At 35.9% G+C, this 21,014-nt stretch overlaps 1 protein-coding gene across 3 annotated transcripts in view; it reads left to right on the forward strand.

Moving 5' to 3' along the window:
- LOC105209073 (uncharacterized) overlaps positions 1-21,014 on the forward strand; it is a 206,455-nt gene that overhangs the window by 110,857 nt on the left and 74,584 nt on the right. For all 3 annotated transcript variants that reach the window (XM_054232332.1, XM_054232331.1, XM_054232333.1), the window contains exon 4: positions 613-951. The gene's annotated coding sequence lies outside the window, so the exon portion shown is untranslated. The remainder of the gene's footprint in view (positions 1-612; positions 952-21,014) is intronic.

Below are 21,014 nucleotides of genomic sequence, written 5' to 3' on the forward strand. Positions count from 1 at the left end.
TTTGAATAAAGTAAAAGCATGATAATTTTATGCGCCACCTTATATGGTAAATTGCTCTAGGGAGATACTATTTCTGAGTGTTTAAATGTTTCTGTGCATATCGAAATATGGTTTCATTAGATTAGGGATCCGAGGATAGGGTATGATATATATAGTCAATCAAAACAAATATAATTACCAAAATTTTTCTCGATGGTTAAATCACATGCTTTCATGAGATTTTCTTGCTTCAGTTAAGTTTAATCCTACCGTAGATAGGTTACGTTTGATAATACGACTTCTCAAAGTCTATTCTAGAATAGATATCAGATCCACTAGTTTTAGAATTATCAGATGAATTGGAACAGATTATTCTGAAAGCAGTATTACTCTCCTCTGCTACCGAGGAGAAATATTCTTCTGCGAGTTCCTCAGTTTCCAATATTAAATTCCCAAATATTTCTGATATTTTCAAGTTGCCCACGATTTCTTCAATTTCCGACACCCACTGTGAGTACTTTCAAAATATTTTTCAATCCTATTATACAACATAAGTATGAAAATCGCATTAGCCTTTGAGACCACATTAACCTTAAACACATTTCATCGTCTTCTTCTTCCATTTTATTGCAGATATTTTTAGTATTTCCTCAATAGACGTAACACACGCGTAAGCTATTTGATCTCACAGGCGGTATTCGATTCGATTGAAACGGGAGTTGTTTTGCGCTGGCGGATCAAAGCAGCTGTTGCTCCGTGCCACAAACACGCATACGAATAGACGAATGAATGGCGCAATAAATGCACGCAAATGTGCAACATTATACGCAAATATGTAAAAGCCAATGTCAACAGTGAAACAACTGCCACAGCAACAGGAACAACAACACCTACAACAAAATCAACAACAACCAGCTGCAGCAGCAATAAGAGCACATAACAAAGTATAAAAGCAGGAAATCACATTTTGAGGTAAGTACGCAATTTGAGTTGACATGTGTAGACATACATACACATATATAGAGTAACAAAAACAACAACAACGCTTAAACATATGCAAACAGCTTTCGTGAAATGCGCATACGCACACCCACACACGTCTATGAATATTTCGAATGTGCTTACATTTCTCGCTGTGTGAGTGTGATATGTGCGTGTGTGGGATAAATTGCTTCTTTTCACATTTTGACAAGAAAAAATGTGAATTTTTCCTTTTTCGCAAATTTCGTTTTGGCATTTTTTACTCACTCACTAAGCCACAGAGTCACATGTGAGTCACTTCCCCTCAACCACTCCGTCGGTTTGCAAGTGTTGCAAAATACAAATTTTTATTTACTGTTGGAACAAGCGGAAGAAAGGGGAGGTTGCACTGTGACATGCTGCGAATTTGTTTGCGTAAGCTCGACGAGTGCAGTAAATCAACAAATGCGAAATATGAAATTCATGAAGCGCTCTTCTTTGTTGTTGTTGTTGGCGGCAACAGCTGCTCTTCAACAGCCAAATCAACCCGAAATTATGTGTTTGCATTTTACATATTTACCGCAGCCGGCAGGTATAATAATTTACTTGAGTTTACAGTTACAGAGTCGGCATATTTCACAAAACCGTTAAAATTTTGCACTTTCCCACACCACAATTTTTATTATCTTTTAATTGTTGTTGTTAATTTTTATTTTTTTTGTTTTTTTTTTTTTGCATATAAATAAGCTTAAAGACATATGTGAGCAGTTGTGTAAATAACAGTGTATTTTTGGTGTATTTTCACAAGCTTTACTGTCGATTTTTGACTTAAAATATGCAAGCCGTTGACTCGTACATATGGCTGTATTTAAATTTTCATATGTTTCACTTGTTGTTGTTCTTTTTTATTATAAAATATTTTAGGAAAAATACGTAGGCTGATATAAGATAATCTTTAAGAATAATAAACATTATTTTTGAAGCTTCTGTAGCATCACTATCGTAGCTTTAATTACATTAATATCCTGTATTATCTCAACTGCCTCAATTTCAATAATTGAGTTTCCAAAAATATACTCCCAAATACTCAATTAATTAATTATTATTATTACCGTCGATAAAGCTTTCGAAAGCTTAGTCAAAAACACAATTAAAAGCCCACGACTTCAGATCAATCAGCTGTACTGCAGTGTTGCAATAAATACCCTACAAAATTAGTCTCATAATATTTCGAAAAATACGCATTCTACTAATGATATTAATCAATTAACCAAGAGCACTCAAAAATTATATCAAAAATGTCACTCAATGCCCAAAACTGCACTTCAACTTTCACACACACATATGTATGTACATATATCCTTATTGACTGCGAATTTGAAAATTGAATTCAGAAAAACCACAAATGCTCTTAAACATTTTTGGATCAATCAATGATATGAAATATTACTCATCACATACATACATAGGTTGCGAAGACATTCAATGCTCTTAACTCTAATATGACAGTGATGATGATAAAGTGAGCATTTTAAAAATGGTATTGAATCAAATACACTTCTCTACATTCACATATGATATATTTACTCTTTCATACTCGTAAATGTGGTTGAAAAGATTTTTCGTGACCTAGTTAGAAACTAGTACCATGTATTACATACGTACTTACATATATGATAGTAATAAATAGAATATACTAAAAATGAGACAAATATTTTTCCTTTTTATACTCTCGCAACAAAGTTGATAGAGAGTATTATAGTTTTGTTCACATAACCCACTTTTGGGTCAAAAACCATATCTTAGGAACTACTCGATCGATTTCAGTGAAACTTGGTTTGTAATAGTTTCCTTACATCCCAATGATATGTTGTGAAAATAGGCCAAATCGCTTCACAACCACGCCGCCTCCCTATATACCAGAACTTTGAAGACGATCTGAATCGTTTACTTTACAATATATAAAGTAAGCGCTAGTGAAGATATCGATGCAGAACTTTGCACAAATAGTACGTTTATAGTGTGGCAGCCCCATTCTCAAAATCGCCGAAATCGGACCTTAGGTTTTTAAGGCCCCATATATCGAACACAAGGACCTCGGTGCTTCTAACCTAATATTATGGTTTCCAACTTTCAATAGACTTTATACAATATATATGACGAATATGTGGGTCAAATTGTGTATTATATAATATAAATAAAGTTAAATAAATAAATTGCGAGGGTATAAAATGTTCGGTTACATCCGAACTTAGTGCTTCCTTACTGGTTTTCTATTCAAGTCTTGAAGGTTGTAGATAAAGTTCACTCTCGAAGTTCTTTTCCACGCTTCGTTTATGGTTATATTTTTCTTATGAGATAGAACTGTCTGAAATCAATCAAATATTAAATATTGTTTTCAAATAAAGTGCCCATAAGATGTTTTTTATCACGTAACATCTACAGAGTAGCAGATAAATTATTAAAACTTAATTGGCCTTGAGAAGAAACCAAACCATGCCACATTATATTTATTCACAATATATACACCGTGCATGTATCCTGTTACAGTTTTCCATTTTTCTGTCTTTATTAGTATCTAATCGAACTAACAACTGGTATAAATAGAAGTTATGGTATATGAAAAATAAGAGAGAGGTATATTCAGAGAGAATATTTCTCGCATTGCATTCTAGTGTTGTAAATGTGTTGTAACGAAATTTTTGGGGATAGAGAAAAACTCAAAGACAAGATAGCTGTCCTCAGTCACTTTCACAGTAGCGAATCGAACAAAAAAATGGTATAAAATGTATTGTACTCGAAAGGAGATATAATATATGGAATACTCGTTCGAATTGCATTCATGGTATCCCAATTTGTTGTTTTATGATAAAAATAATATTTTTGACGAGAGGGAGGAACTAAAAGCTAAGAGAGTTGAAATTGTAACCAATCGAACATGACAAATACAGCTTTTCTCAAGCAAATTTCAGAAATTTTGTTAAAAACAGTTAGCTATAAAGGCTGCCTTCCATCAGAAAATGTATTACGATTTGAGATCATAATTTTTATATTCTTAAGAAATTATAGTCTCTCTATGTCTGTATTTAGTCATAGAAATAAGTATATTGCAGTTTCTAGGAAAATATTTCGCTATTGCTAGTATTGGAGGTTATCTTCTCTTAACTATCGAATCCCCAAATCACCATCCTCATTGGAGAAATGTTTATATGTCACTGCCCATTAGTAATGTTTTACTAAAATTGTTATAATTTTAAACAAATTAGTTTAGAAATTAGGAAAACATGAAACACAAAAAAGTTTAAACCACCGACGCCACATGAATAAGTAATATCTCTTAATCTGCGATCAGTATTTTATTACACAACAAATTACCTAACAAGCCCATATATGTAGGTACGTAGAGCTTTTTTGTCTTATTCTCCACTTTCACAACATGCCACATAAATGTGGTATTTTATTACAAATAACGGTATATGTGCTCGAACAACATGAGAAATTATGATAGTGTGCTACATGCTACATGAGTTTGAGTGGGGAAAAGGTCAACCTTGGCGTCATTAATTTTAAATTACGCTTATATATAGCACATATATGCTTGTTGGATCCCAAAAAATGAAAAAAAAAAAAATAAAAATGGAAAGTTCTACATATGCGCCCACAAGCGGCGGCCACCACATTCATTTTGCTTAATATTTGGCCAAATCTTATTATTATTTAAGAGCCTTAAGGACCCAACTAACAAAGGCTGAATGTAAGCTGAAGAAATATGAGCGCGCAAGCAAAAAGCGAAAAGGGACCAAAAACACGAGAGACTGTAGTACAAAAAGTAGCGACAAGGCAAAATGCTGAAAATTTATGTGACTTTAAAGACGCGCTTATGTGTGTGTGTGCATGTGTCTAACTAAACGTGTGTGTGTGTGTTTGTATGTTATGCAGAAAGTGAAATTGTGGCTCAAATTTATGACTAACCCACTTTGAACTTTGCTTGTTTCACTCTTATTCGTTTGGCTCTTTCGACTGCGGCCCAATCGGCAGTCTCCACCTACTGCTGACTGTTTTCATTAAAGTTATAAAACTTTTTATGTTGCACGTATACATACATACACATAACTGTGTGTCGACTGTCAGTTAGGCCGGAAGCTTCTCTGCTCTCAACGTCGTCTCCTACATGTCGGTCATGTTTAAATTGTATTTGCATGACTCAGGCGTCACACCCAGATTTCCCTATCGCCGAGAAGAAAGGGCTAATATAAAATGTGTAATAATTTTTAAATTCCTCGTATATTTCAGTTAGCCAGCTTTTCTTTTGCCAAAAATTTGTTTTCAATTTTGTACTTTCAACGTTCCGCTTATGCATGCTGGCGTGGTACTCAAAGTGGATTTCTTGCTGTGCTTTGTTTTTCACATTGTAAAGCCAGCACAAAAGTGGCATGTAAATTGTTATAGGCAATAAAAAGTATGCTATAAATAATGGGAAAAAGTGCTTTGTAGACTTTATACTTTGTAAATATATTTTTTTACACAATAATTTTGATTAGCTCTCCTGGCGCCAATATACAAAAATATTCGGTTAGTGGTCGGTGTACAGTGTGTCGGCATACAGAAAAAACTGGATAATCGTAAAAAAATAGTTGTTTAAATTTTTTTTGTTCGACAAATGAGTAGAGGAAGTATTTTAAACATGTTTTTAATTGTAGAGCTTACGTAAAAAATAAAAAAAATTTAAAAAGATATATGAAAATTATTTTATAAAATTTTGATGATTATAGCTTTCTTTCATAATAATGCTCTTCAATAATGTCATAATAATGCTGCTGAAAGTATAATAAAAATTGTATTATTTATTACTGACTTATAGGAAATTATCTTCTCTGCAAATTCCAACCTCCAAATACACTGGTCAGCCTTAACCTAAAAAACGATTTTTTTTTAGAGCTAAGCCATTATTTTAATTTATTTTAATTTATATTTTTCAAAATTTGTAGGTCATTGCATAGGAAATATCTTCAATTTGAATACCCTTTTTGAATTTTCTTGTTTCAACTACTCATTCGGCCGGAATAATGTCAGCAGTTGGCGAACCTTTTTTTGGCACCTCCCAAGACAGTTATTTTTTCAATATTTTTGCACAAAAAAACTTAAAATATAGCTGGGTTACACTGGTATAGCCATTTTATGTATTTTGAAATATTATGTAACGGGTGATTTTTTTTGAGGTTAGGATTTTCATGCATTAGTATTTGACAGATCACGTGGGATTTCAGACATGGTGTCAAAGAGAAAGATGCTCAGTATGCTTTGACATTTCATCATGAATAGACTTACTAACGAGCAACGCTTGCAAATCATTGAATTTTATTACCAAAATCAGTGTTCGGTTCGAAATGTGAAATCCGCTTTTTTATCGACAAATTTTGTTCAGCGATGAGGCTCATTTCTGGTTGAATGGCTACGTAAATAAGCAAAATTGCCGCATTTGGGGTGAAGAGCAACCAGAAGCCGTTCAAGAACTGCCCATGCATCCCGAAAAATGCACTGTTTGGTGTGGTTTGTACGCTGGTGGAATCATTGGACCGTATTTTTTCAAAGATGCTGTTGGACGCAACGTTACGGTGAATGGCGATCGCTATCGTTCGATGCTAACAAACTTTTTGTTGCCAAAAATGGAAGAACTGAACTTGGTTGACATGTGGTTTCAACAAGATGGCGCTACATGCCACACAGCTCGCGATTCTATGGCCATTTTGAGGGAAAACTTCGGAGAACAATTCATCTCAAGAAATGGACCCGTAAGTTGGCCACCAAGATCATGCGATTTAACGCCTTTAGACTATTTTTTGTGGGGCTACGTCAAGTCTAAAGTCTACAGAAATAAGCCAGCAACTATTCCAGCTTTGGAAGACAACATTTCCGAAGAAATTCGGGCTATTCCGGCCGAAATGCTCGAAAAAGTTGCCCAAAATTGGACTTTCCGAATGGACCACCTAAGACGCAGCCGCGGTCAACATTTAAATGAAATTATCTTCAAAAAGTAAATGTCATGAACCAATCTAACGTTTCAAATAAAGAACCGATGAGATTTTATGCGTTTTTTTTTTAAAAAAAGTTATCAAGCTCTTAAAAAATCACCCTTTATATGGTAACTCTACCATATGACTGTCTGCTTTATTACTCATTGTATAAGTTAATAACCTTACCACACAGTAATATAGCTCAAATCGGTTTGAAAGTATAGACGAGCTTTGTTCCAGGCGGAAGCCTTCTCAATACTCTCACGATTCATAAAAGATTTTTAGTATATAAACTGTATTTTATAATATCATTAGAATTTTTCTGATTGATGACAACTATATTTTCATAAAACCACTCTCCTTTTTATTTTTTAATATTAGAATTTTATTTTAATTTTCAGTTAGTTGGCAACTCTGTTTTTAATATTTTTTATTCAGGAACTTCCCAGATTAACAGAAATATTTCTATGTCAAAAAAATTGTTTTTTCTAAAAATCCAAATTTATGTAAATATTTTATGACACTGTCCCACTGTGCCTTTGACAGAGCGCAACCATTTTTACAGAAATTAAATTTTTGCCAATCACATTGCTGTTTGTTTAGGTACACATAGTCAATACATTTTATTTTGGCTACTCTAGAGAGGCCTGGAAATAGGTACAGCGCAGTCAAAAAGCTGAATTTTATTTAGTATGAAGTACAAAAGCAAAACTCATATTCAAAGCACACACCAGAAAAAATAAGAAATAAAAAGGCAACAACACAAATAAAGTTGATTACTTTAATCTTTCAGTGGTTTCCGTTGCCAGCGGCACGTGTGCACTTCAATCAACGCCTAGTAGTAGAGCACATGGCAACCGCCCCCCACTACTACTTTGTAAAAAGCACAGCCTAGGCTACAGAGAGTTTCCATTTCACCAGCCGACCACTTGCATATGTACCTGTGTACATAAAAAGTTTATTTATTCCCCCACTTTGAAACGCACGACCTTCCACCATTTGTGCACCTTGAACTTTTTCAGTCGCTTAGCAGCGTCGCCTGCAGCAGCAGCGCGGCGTAGCATGTATGCATATGCAAGTGCAACATTAGATATTCAAATGGGGGGTGCAAGAAATGCTGCACTGCAGTGAGCCATGAAAAAAGGATTCTAAATTTTATGCCACAGTGCAATGAAAATAAATAAAAATAAAATTTTCCACTGAATATTCAGCATAAATGCGCACATATTTGCATACCACACACATACACAGCGCGTGTATGTTGCCACCCAATTTTTTAGCGCGCTTTTAGGTGCAACCACTCACTTACTACCATATATGCACTCCCCCTACTCGTCCTCTTCACTTCCGTGCGACCTTCTCACGCTTAACAGCCAGCGACAGCACTTTGCGCTAAAAGCAAAACTCTCGCCGCCACTTCCGTTGCATACTACTGCACATTACTAGTACTTCTGTTGTTGTTGTTATTTACCTGCAATGCGTTGTTGTATTTGTTATTTGCTTGGGGCACAATTTTCGCCAATTTCCCTGCTTGCATGCCCTTGCTGCAGCGTAGCGTTCTACCTGATCACTCATAAATTTCACTATCGCACGCTTTTTCCCGTTATGGCGCAGCGCACAAATTGTAAATTTCAATATTCACGAAGTTCTGCGTCACAATTTAACTTACTTACTCCCTACGTGCTGTCACCCTACTTTGGTCCCATTTAGCATTCATAACTAATGTAAGCCAGCGGCAGAGAGCGCGCGTTTTTGCTGATTTTCGCTGTTAGTTAGTAGGAGCATAATTACGGCAGTCATCGCTAATGCGCGCTCCGCAGAAAGAGCAAAAAGTTGTAGAGAAAATTGCATAAAGTTGTCACTTTCTGTTGGCAATGTCACCAGACGTAGCTTTCACTTTGGTTTTTGGGATTAAAAAAATTATAATTTTTCTTGTGATAATGAAATTATGCTTTAAGAATTCTTGCAAAGGTGAAAGATTATTGTAGGATTATCGGAAATTAGAGAAAAGCTTTATAAAAAGTCTTACAGTGATTAGATTTTGTTCAAATATGCGCCGTTTCGTTCGATCATCTGTCTCCATCTAGACAACTTCATAATACCCTCTCATAGAAGCCTCCTCCGTGTTTGAGAAGAACTCGGACAGCCTCTTTTCACAAGCATCTTTTGAGTTAAACTTTACAGCACCAAGGGCGTTCGCCATGGACAGGAACAGGTATTAATCACTTGCGCTATGTCCGGACTATATGGTGGATGTGATAAAACCTCCCACTCAAGCTCCCGTAGCTTCTGACGAGTCATCAACGAGGTGTGTGGTCTAGCGTTGTCCTGATGGAACACTACACCCTTCCTGTTGGCCAATTCTGGACGCTACTGGTCGATCGCCTGCTTCAAGCAGTCCAGTCGTGATCCATTTTTCGTCGCCAGTTACCATCCGCTTCAAAAAACAGGTCAAGTTCGTTCCATTTCGGCAGCATATCGCAGGCGTTGATTTGGTCGAGCAAGATTTTTGTGTCAAATCATGCGACATCCAAACATCAAGCTTTTTTTGTGTATCCAGCCTTCTGCAGCTGGTTTAAACTGGTTTGGTGACTAACTCCCATCTCCTGGACGATGTCACGAGATGCCACATGCCGGTCTAACTCGATGTTTTCCATGCTTAGATCGGTATTCGTCGTCACAAGTCTTCCGCCGACTGGCTTATCCATGGTGTCGTTTTCATCCACTTTGAATCGTCGAAACCATTCCTCCACAGCACTAAGTGATAAAGTAGCATCCCCCAAAACACAATTAATCTCACGGAACGTTTCTCTAGCGGATTTGCCTTTAACGAATTTCAGTTGATGTTGAGATTTTTACCCAGAAATTATCAAAAAGCTCGTGAAACTTCGGAATTAATTTCCTAGTCCTGAATCTGTATTTTTAAATGAATGTTTTCATATATTTCTTGAAACTGCTCAATATTTGTTGGATTTTAGTATCTCTCAAAATGATTGATATTATTATAATCAGGTAAAACCCTTCATAGTTAAATCCTAACAAAATTTCATTTTTCATGAGATATACGAGACTCAGCCTCAAATATTTGTGAGAGTATTTTCCCAAAATCCAGCTGAGAACAGTCTTCAAAAAGTCGCTAGCAAAGTAAATTTTGAAAATATCAAATTCAGAAGGAATCAATTAACCGACAGTCTTCAAGACGTCAAAATGCTGATTTGATGAAATGAGATTTTAGAATCTTGTATTTTCAATTCAGTTTCAGTTTCTTGAGTAAAAAAGTCTCTCAAGCGGTATAGTTAATTATATATATTTGTAAATATTTTTTTTTATTATTGGAAAGCACTCAAACTATTAAAAAAATATTTATCACAAAAGCAACAAATTGCAGTAGCCAGAAGTTAAATATATTCTAATGGGATAATTTTTTTTTTTTTTTTTTTTCAAAGAAAATATTAATATAAACAAATGCTAACCATTAATTGAAACTCAAGTGCTGCTTCCATCACTCCAATCATAACTCTGCACTCCTCATAAATATTTCCAACGCTAATATTTCATTATTTGCCTTTTACTTAGCGCTAATGAGCGTGTAATTTTCATATGAATTCCATATAAGCTTAACACAGCACTTAGAACACCTTTCTAATGAAACCAGCATTAATATACAAATACACGTGTCTATGTGTGTGTGTGTTTGTCAGTATATATACAATTACAATGTAAAGGGTTAACACTTAATCAAGCACTTCTCTTCCGGCATTTAATTATATACGCTCCAATACGTTTACTAAGGTGTTGCTAATTTCATTTCATTCACTCAACTCGAGCATAGTAATTATAAGTTGTGTGCAATTAGACGCCTTTGGCGTTTCAAATGTACGGTTGCTCACACATACATACTTCATGACTGCATGTGGTTAGACATTCAATACTGGTCTACTCCTATCCACATTATTTTGCTTAAATATTAATGTGTCACACGTGTCCTTGTGCAGCACGCCCGCCCACTTGCAGGCAAATTTTCAAACTAATGCCGTTAGTGCCATATGGTTCTGCTTTGGCGGTCAATAGCGTCATGTAAGCCATGGCGTATACGCAAAATTTTTTTCATTTTCCTTTTTGGTATTGCATGCTTTGTGTTGTATATCTTTGAAATTGCTTACTAATTTATTAATGTTTGTAATTGTGGCGTTGTATTAGCTGTGCATTAATATACTACTAAGCGCCCGTTGATTGTCGTAATGAATTCATTATTGATAATTTTTTACGCACATAATACTTATACTAAATGCTTTGTTTGCGCTTTTGACGTCATCAAATGGCATGTATCCAACTAGTCTGTACAGATTTGTGAGCAAATGGAGAATATGTCGTCATAGGTTATCGCTGCATTTAATCAATTTGCTTGATATGCAAATGACTGTCATACAATTTGAACAATAATAAATGCATTTAGAGATTATAACCAAAATCGTTACTGATAATAATTCAACTACAATATACATAGTTCATTTGATTGATTTAGGATCCTTTGAATACATTTTCCCCTTACATAGTTTTCTCGCAAAGGGCTCTTAATAAATACATTAATTAATCAATGAAATATTTTCTGTTGTATTCTGTAAGCTGAATCATTCTGCTTAAGAAGTTGGAGTACAGAATTGATATAAAGTGTAATTGAATATTACGGAAAATTTTACAAAACTATTTCAAATATACAATGACCCTTACTACTAAGGAAATATTACTGAGGGCGAAGAGCTCCCTCAGTATCTTACGATTTTCCTTGAGTCAGAATCGCATCTCAGTTGAAGCACTTTAAAAATGCTAAAATAGACTTGAAGACGCTCCACCACAAATGGATCCAACCGAATTATAATTTTACTATTTTTTTATATAGCCAAAGAACTTTTTAATATATGTACATAGATCTTAGTTCATATTAAAATTTTTTTACAATTAATTAGATTATTAATTTTGATACTTGTTCCCTACTATTGGTTTTGTGAACAAATTTTACTGTTTCACATGAACAAATAGGATGACTTTTACCCTTATACTATTGTACCATAATAACAATTCTACAGCTAAGAATGTTATTTTAAATATATATATTCGTAAAATATGATGGAGGTAAAAATTATAGCTGCATCTTTGGAAATCTTAAACTAAAAAAGCTAAACTACTCTCTTCGTTTCGCCTAACTTTGAAAAGTGGTGTGAATCGAACGATAAACTGGTATAAAAGTTGTATAAACTGGTATAAATGATAGCAAAGCAAATAGTTATACCACTTAAATTATTTATCCACATACAATTTTTTTTGCAAAAGAACATAACAAAAGAGATGGGAATATTTGGGAAGGTTTCGGAATCAACAATCATAAAATCATCATGTTGGGTTCTACATACATATACAGATGCAGACGATCTATTAGTCTAAAAATTCTCAGGTTTTGCAATCATAATTTTTCACTAGATGTTGCTAAAGACACTATGATCGATTTCTAACCAATGTCAAATAGATCTTCTTTTTCGCTCCACAATAACTCTACTAGTATTCAGTGATTGTCTAGTAGTATTTCATCTGTTTCATTAACTCGATCTCTTTCTTATTCTTTCTCGTTGCTTTCTTTCTCTCGTTTATCTGGATTGCTAAATGGTAAAATTTTTCAAAAATGATCCTTATTTTGATCTTTATATAGAAGGCACAAGAAAGCACCCCGCTATTGCTTGACTTGTTGAATTCCTATCCAAACAGATTCGAATGGTTTTCTATGACTCTTAATCATAGAATTCATTAGTGGATAGTTACAGGAAAGTCTTTGTTTCTCTGATGTAAGATTTTCGCAAACAAAAAATAAAATTTTTCCGGCGAATAATATGACTTTGAAACTCAATAATTTTATTTATATTATTTATAAGATAAAGCTGATAATAGAACTTTATATTGTATTATATATATATAAAAATAATTCTAAACTGTAAAACAAAAACAAATTCTGAATCCGAAGTGTATAACAATGAAAAACCAGTCGCTGATCTCTTAGCAATCTCCACGAAATCAGGAAAGGAAACGTTTTTCAAAATCTCAATTTATTACGCTAAATGGAAACGTAGAGAAATACGCTATTTATTTGCATGTCAAAATCGTGCAGCAGCATATCCGGCAATTCAGCGCTCTAATTTTCTTTTATTTTTCATTTTTTTCAACTACTACTTACCCGTGCCTTTGCTTGCACTTCTTGTGTGTTACACAAGTTGCGTGTAAATTATTCATGCGACGTACAGTTAGCAGGCAAGAAGGCGGCACCATACATGGAAGTACAGAGATATATAAAGGGTGATTTTTTAAGAGCTTGATAACTTTTTTAACTTTAAAAAACCCATAAAATTTGCAAAATCTCATCGGTTCTTTATTTGAAACGTTAGATTGGTTCATGACATTTACTTTTTGAAGATAATTTCATTTAAATGTTGACCGCGGCTGCGTCTTAGGTGGTCCATTCGGAAAGTCCAATTTTGGGCAACTTTTTCGAGCATTTCGGCCGGAATAGCCCGAATTTCTTCGGAAATGTTGTCTTCCAAAGCTGGAATAGTTGCTGGCTTATTTCTGTAGACTTTAGACTTGACGTAGCCCCACAAAAAATAGTCTAAAGGCGTTAAATCGCATGATCTTGGTGGCCAACTTACGGGTCCATTTCTTGAGATGAATTGTTCTCCGAAGTTTTCCCTCAAAATGGCCATAGAATCGCGAGCTGTGTGGCATGTAGCGCCATCTTGTTGAAACCACATGTCAACCAAGTTCAGTTCTTCCATTTTTGGCAACAAAAAGTTTGTTAGCATCGAACGATAGCGATCGCCATTCACCGTAACGTTGCGTCCAACAGCATCTTTGAAAAAATACGGTCCAATGATTCCACCAGCGTACAAACCACACCAAACAGTGCATTTTTCGGGATGCATGGGCAGTTCTTGAACGGCTTCTGGTTGCTCTTCACCCCAAATGCGGCAATTTTGCTTATTTACGTAGCCATTCAACCAGAAATGAGCCTCATCGCTGAACAAAATTTGTCGATAAAAAAGCGGATTTCACATTTCGAACCGAACACTGATTTTGGTAATAAAATTCAATGATTTGCAAGCGTTGCTCGTTAGTAAGTCTATTCATGAAATGTCAAAGCATACTGAGCATCTTTCTCTTTGACACCATGTCTGAAATCCCACGTGATCTGTCAAATACTAATGCATGAAAATCCTAACCTCAAAAAAATCACCCGTTATGTGTGAGTTTATATGGGTAAGTTAGTGTGCCTCAATGTGCATATGAAATGCGCCACTTGGTCGCTGTAACGACTTTTAATCAACTGCCTTGTAAAATGGTTAAAAATGCTAATTTGCTTATGTTGCCCAAATAGGTGGCTACAAATTACATACAAACATACAAAAATACAGTAATAAGTAGTATAAATTGTGCCAAGTAAGCATTTAAATAACCAAAAAGTGAATTAAGTAATTCCATGAAAACATTAAGAATTAAAGCAGAGCAGTTAATATGAAAATACAAAAACAAAATCAACAAAGTTCACAATAAAATAAAATCTTATAATCATAGCACGTGTTCACGGCGACTTGCCCTTGAACTGGCACTATACATATATCACGTTCGTCTGTACTTAGTAAGCAGCGCACAGGACTATGCAGCATACACAGAACTACAAAAAGCTACAATCACACAAATACATAAACATTTTTTATATATCTCCATACATATACCCACTGCGCTTTTATTTACCTGCCGTTGGCCAACTGTCACCCCAATGCTTTTTGTTTGTGCTTTTCACATACTACTCACTAAGCAACTAAGTCCTTCTTGCCTGCTGCCCGGCTTGTTGCCGCTTCTGCTTGCCACCGGGCGTTGCCAGCAAGTTGTGCTTATTAACAATTTATTCGTTACTTTGCTGGCGAACAGTGGATTTACGTTGACGTGCTGCTACTCGGTTGCACGAACTTGATTTGTGCAGTTAAAAATATACATACAGACATGACTTTGTATTAACTTCTGCCGGCTTTATTTATTTATATTTACTTCCTTTTTTGGTGGCACGCACTCACCGTTCTCGTTTTTTTTTTTTCAATTCGTTTCCCGAGGTTTGTCTTTAATTTGAGCCACCATAAATTAAAGGTGAATTATTCATATGCTTGTCATCACGCACGTTTTAATTCGGTGCACATATGTTGTGAGTGTTGTGATTTAAATAAATTCGTTGGAAGAGTGTAGTATTTGTAGCTTCTGTGGTTTTAAGACATTTTTGGTCATTTAGGGAAAAATTGTGAATCAAGTCAATTGAGTTACTAGTTGTCAATTGGACTTCATTGATTCTTCATTCTCTCTCTGTTTGATTCTCTCTATCTTTGTCTATCTCTTTCTTTCATTTATTTGTGTTTTAACGACCAATCTTTCTATCGATCCTTAAATAAATGGCATATTGCGATCCATTGATGGAATTCGTACTTCTAAATCACATCCAACTAGATTTCATTGTTTCTATATTCCTCTTGTTGAGATATGATTTTTTGTTAGTTGAACTTTCGAGTCGGCGAAATCCATTTTTCAACAGAAACCAGTTTTCCGATAGCAGATCGATGCTTCTGGATCTGTATTCCGACCATCTATAATACTATACAATTTCGTATTCTCTCTGTCTCACCTCATCGTGTCTACTCGTCGCTGCTTAAAGCTCGTAAATAAATCCATTTGTTGTTCACCTAGCATATCTAATTAGACGACAAATCGACTTTTAATATATTTCCAAGGTCCAACAAAGTCAACAAAGGTACAACGCAATGTCAAAATCTACCTCTGAATAGTGTTTGAATCGTTAGATGGCGCTGTAATCGATATATATCTAAACATTTTACGCTTGAGTTGGTTAACAAGGTTTCTTCAGTGTTTGGTTGTAATTTTATTAAGTTTTCTAAAATCGGTTGTGGCCTCTGACTCTTAAATGGTGATTCAAATATCTTATAATCTGAAAAAATCATGAATTCATAAAAAAAATTTAATGCCCAACTGCGAAGTGTAAAAAATCTGTAAACAACTTTTATTCTTCATCTTCCCATTAAAAACCGAAGACTTTCCAGACGCTTAAAGGAATTTTAACAGTTCTCAAGAACTCCAAAATAAATACTTGTATGCATAAAAAATTTTAAATTTCAAACAGCTCATTAAATTTTCATATGTACACAAAACTTAAATGCAATAAAAAATAAATTTCATGTAAGAATGCCATGCCAATTGTATTGGAGTGACAACCTGAAGAGAAAATAAATACAACTTGTGAAAAATAAATAACAAATATTGTGCATTTCGTGGAATGCGTATGAAGACGCAGGCACACAAAAAGTATACGTAGCGAAGATATACTGACACATGTGGACTTTAGGGCTTAAAAGAGTATTGATATCTACTGTGCTTGTAGGAAATTTTCGGATGTAGTATAGAAGAAGATTGCTATTAATTTATATATTTCCTCACCACCTTCGAGCAAATAAGCAGTAAGTGTTCTCATCTGCTTTGAATATATATAAGTGCTCCTTTCTGACGTCACGTTAGCTAATGATGCCATTTGACAGTTGTTCTCAAATAATGTTCTGTCATTTTTACTATACTCTAGGGTTTGCTGAGATTACTATTGTGCTCGCCAGAACTTATCACTTATTTAGGCTTCTATTCCAAGAAGTGATTTAAAGAGGGTTTAAACATTACAATTTTGAAATATTTTGTAAGATGTCAGCTCTTCTGGCAGCTATCAGGTCTTATGACAAAATGTATATTAGTGTCAGCTCTTATGACAGCTGTCAGAAACAAAGTCTAGTTGAACAACATCTATCCTCTTAGTATTGTGTATGAATTTTCTCTCTTTTAATGTAATTTCAGTTAGTTATTAGGGACAAATTCACCAGCAAGATTCTAATTTGCAAACATAAGCGCCACATTTCCTACTGGGTCACTTCGGTTGTCATACAATACTTGCTGTCAGCCACTGCCAGCATCATTTCCGACACATTCGCTACATTTTCGCCAGGCACATGCAATTTGGCTTCACATTTGCACTCCGCAAAAGACACATATTGTAGCTAGCAACGGCGGTGTGGCCTTTTTTGGTAGCGCTGTTAGCAGGAATGCATTGTCGCTGAAATTAGTCGGTTGCAATGCAGCCAACTTGACTTTTGCCTTATTGCGAACATTTGCTGCTGCAGAACATTACACATTCCGTGTGACTTTGTGGCCACAAATATTAGCCACAAAGCAATGCAACAAACGATGAAGAGAAAGAGAAGTAGCGGGTAAGGGAAATATGATTGTCATTGCAGACGATGACAGCGACGACGTTGAGGATGGTAAATGCTTAAGCAGCAGGCAATTTCGAGTAATACAGAACCACCAATTGAGGCATGGAAAGAGAAGCAGGAGGAAGATGTTACTAACCAAAAAGTCAACCTGGCGATTTATGGGCAACGTCACAATGCCGCCGTTGCAGTGTCTGTTGCATTTTCACTCGAGAAATTATTCGTTTTAATTTGTGTTCTTGCGATTTTTGGTTTTATTTTTTATTTGTGAAATTCGCTTATTTGCCTGCACATTGGCTGGATGCCTTACAGACAACAACGGAGGAGTTTTGTTGTACTCTTTTCGGTATCATAAACCTAAACCATGCACTGGTAGTTAGTATGTTTTGTTGATGTGTTTGTTGTTAGTAGCCAGACAGCAGCTGCTCGGCACAGTCATGCTGTGCGTGAAACTTTCCACAGTTCATCTTTCTATATTTCATTATTTGTTGTTCCGCATGTTGTGTTTCCCTCTTTTGTTTTTGGTGCTTTGCGATTTTGCTATTTTCAGGATCAAAGTTGCGAACCACTGGAAGTCGCGCTGTTAATACCGTTAATATGAATATGAATAATAAAATAAAATATATGTTGGGGCACATTAGAACCTTGTATAAATATGGAAATGCTGTTAATTTCAAATTTCTCGTAATAACTATATTTTTTAAACTAGTTACAGACTAGTTACTTTGAGACCAGTTTCAAAATGATAGACTTTATGTCTTTATTAAAGTTTAAAAAATATTAATTTGCTGCCTAATTCATATTTTACCTAGTTACAAACAAACTAGTTGACAACTAGTGCATGTAACTCTTTTTCGGAATGAATAAAATGCTACATATTTTTACACCCTAGACCATAGGAAGTACTAAAATATCATTTATTATATCCACGACGACTTTATAACCAGTCGGTGGCAACATGCCACACACGCGCTTCGACTTTAGTGCTGCGCCGCCACAGGATGACAAGCGGACGGTGTATGAGTCAAGCAACCAGACCACAAAAGTTCCACTATGAAAGGCGAGCGGAAACGCGAGCTGCTGACTGTCGCGGCGCCATGTAAGGTAATAATTGAGCGAACTGAACAATGCAACCAAAGCAAAGTGCCACACACACACACACTCTTTGTGGTAGCCGCCACATATTTGCTTTAACAATCTCAAGCGAGCGTGAATCCGATTCACCGCCTTGAGGCCAATAAGGCTGCCATGGCTAGGCATGGCATGGCTAGGGCGGCGCATCAAATTCGCATTGCTCTTCCTTTGCAAAAGGGCTGAGGGCCGCATACACGCGCGCCACTGTGGTTGCTTTGGTGACGGCGCGCCTGTGTCGTATAACGGTGCAGCGGCATAACCATGACAACAAAACACACTACTAACACCACTAAGGCGACAAGTTAATGACCTTTTTGTGCGCGGCGCTACAAATAAAAAAGTGGGCGGGTCGTGTGCGCGCCACAAGTTGACTGTACGGGCTGCTGTGGCGGGTGTAGCGGGTCTCCAACTGGCGCGGATTACTCACAAACACACGCATGCCTTCAGTTTGCTGTAGTTTTGAGTTAAAAGCATGATTCCTCTTTTACTTTTGCTACCGTCGAGCATCCGTTACTTTGCGCGCGTCAAATCGCCCGCGGCGCGACAGATGACAATCTTCACGCGCTCGCTTACATTGATTGTTTTTGTTGTGTTGAATGTGTAATAAAATATATTTTCAACAGTGCTTGCTGTCATTATTGTTGCGGCAATATTTATTTTCAATTTTAATGCTTGAATTCCATTTTTTATAACCACACTCTGCGTCTCATATAGCTCCGCTGTAGCACTCCAATCATTTTATTTTAAATTAATTTTTCCTTTCATATTTACTCGGACACCAGCTAAAGTTAAACGCGCTTCCGTTTTCTATACGCGCAACACTCGTGCAGACACTCCCCCAACTTTTCGCTTGCCTTCAATAGCAGACGCTCTCCGCTTCCATGCTGGTCTCCTGTCTATCTGGTTGTCTGGCTGCCTCCTTCTGGTCTTTCGTTGGTAGCGCTGTTTGTTTTTTTACGCCAGACAGACACTTACCACAAAATTGTTGGCGCTCGTTGGCATTTTCATTTTTATTAGAAAATGTTTTGTGGGAAAAAGTGACGTTAAAGTGTCTGCTGCGGCTCCGTCGTATGCTTGGCACCCGCCCAGCGACGCGGTTGTTGTTGTCACAACAGGCTAGACAAGCCCGCATGTTTTAGACGCCGTGACAGCACAGTCAAAATTGCATGCCCTCTTGTGCGGGTGCGGGTTAAATGTTAAGCGTCGTACTTATCCGGTTCTCGGAGGTGTGAGGAAAGTGCAGAGTTTTTGCGTTTTATTTCCATTTCAAAGTGTCAAAATGTATATTAATGTAAAGCGTACTGTTGGGTGGTACATTTAGATGAGCTTTAATTAATCACTAAGACGACTTGATTTAAAGTGGGAAGGATTTATATGTAATTATATTAGACTCCCTTGTGAAATGTGAAATGAAATGACTGCAATCGAGGTCCCGATTCAGCCCATTTTTCTTGTCAGTGATATATTCGTAGATTAAAGCACTTCCTAAATGTTGGAACGGTCGATAGTCTTGGGCTGTTTTCGAATATCTTTTCCCCATTCAATCTAACCGTCGTTTGCTTAGCTCTCTGACCTACCAGACTAACCTAACCTAACCCTCGTTTCTTCAATATTGCTATTAAATAGGAGTAATATTGAGGAAAGTTGAAATCCATAAGTAGATTGGTGAAGAACATAAAATGTGAAACTCTGGCAAACCCAGAAACAGTTCAAGTATGGTTGTAGCTAACCACACTTAAAAAAAACACTTATGCTCTAGTAATTTCCATCCTCATAGTTTTTCATAATAAAAATTGCTCCCATGAGCTTCAAATCTTTTTTTGAATAAAGTTTAAAGACGAGATGTTGTTAAGGCCTTATATAGGTTTACAACGAAATTTCGGGATTGGAGAGTTATGTTTCGTGTTTCCATCTAATAACTACCGTTATATTTTCGGCTGTGGTACTACAGAGCCCATTGAGCCCAGATCTTACAGTAGATCTGATATATTAAGTAACTTACGTCTTCATCGGGGTCTCCATGGGAAAAAATGTAACCTAACAGAAGATCGTGTGACCCTCTTTCTCATTTTTCTATCAATATAATCATATATCTACTCCCTATAATCTATCAAGCGTCTAGTTGTTTGACAGCTCAGATTCGACCTATGTCTTAATAAAATAAATCCTAAATGGGTATACCATTAGAATTACATTTTTGAAGCAATTGACCGATATATCGTGGTACTACGTTTTCAAACGAGCTCACTGATGAGATTTCCAATACCTTTGTGGCACAGAACAGAGTCGGATGTAAATCACTTTTATTGCTTTGAAGGTTATTTGAAGCTTTTCTTACTTGTATCATAAACTTTTCGCTCGATTTTCACTAAAGGACTAACGGTAAAATCTTACGGCTGCAGAGGTTGATATACATTCATATATTTCTATTATGAAAATACTTCGTATTCAATTTCGGGACAAATTCTCAGACCACCAACTGTGCTATATTTCAATCAACTAAATATAATCTGAGAACTGCTGATACTTTCAAAATTTATTATTTATTTACAAACAAACTAAAATATGCGCGCAC

Source organism: Zeugodacus cucurbitae, chromosome 5, assembly GCF_028554725.1.
Source record: "Zeugodacus cucurbitae isolate PBARC_wt_2022May chromosome 5, idZeuCucr1.2, whole genome shotgun sequence".
In the NCBI taxonomy this organism is placed as follows: Eukaryota; Metazoa; Arthropoda; class Insecta; order Diptera; family Tephritidae; genus Zeugodacus; species Zeugodacus cucurbitae.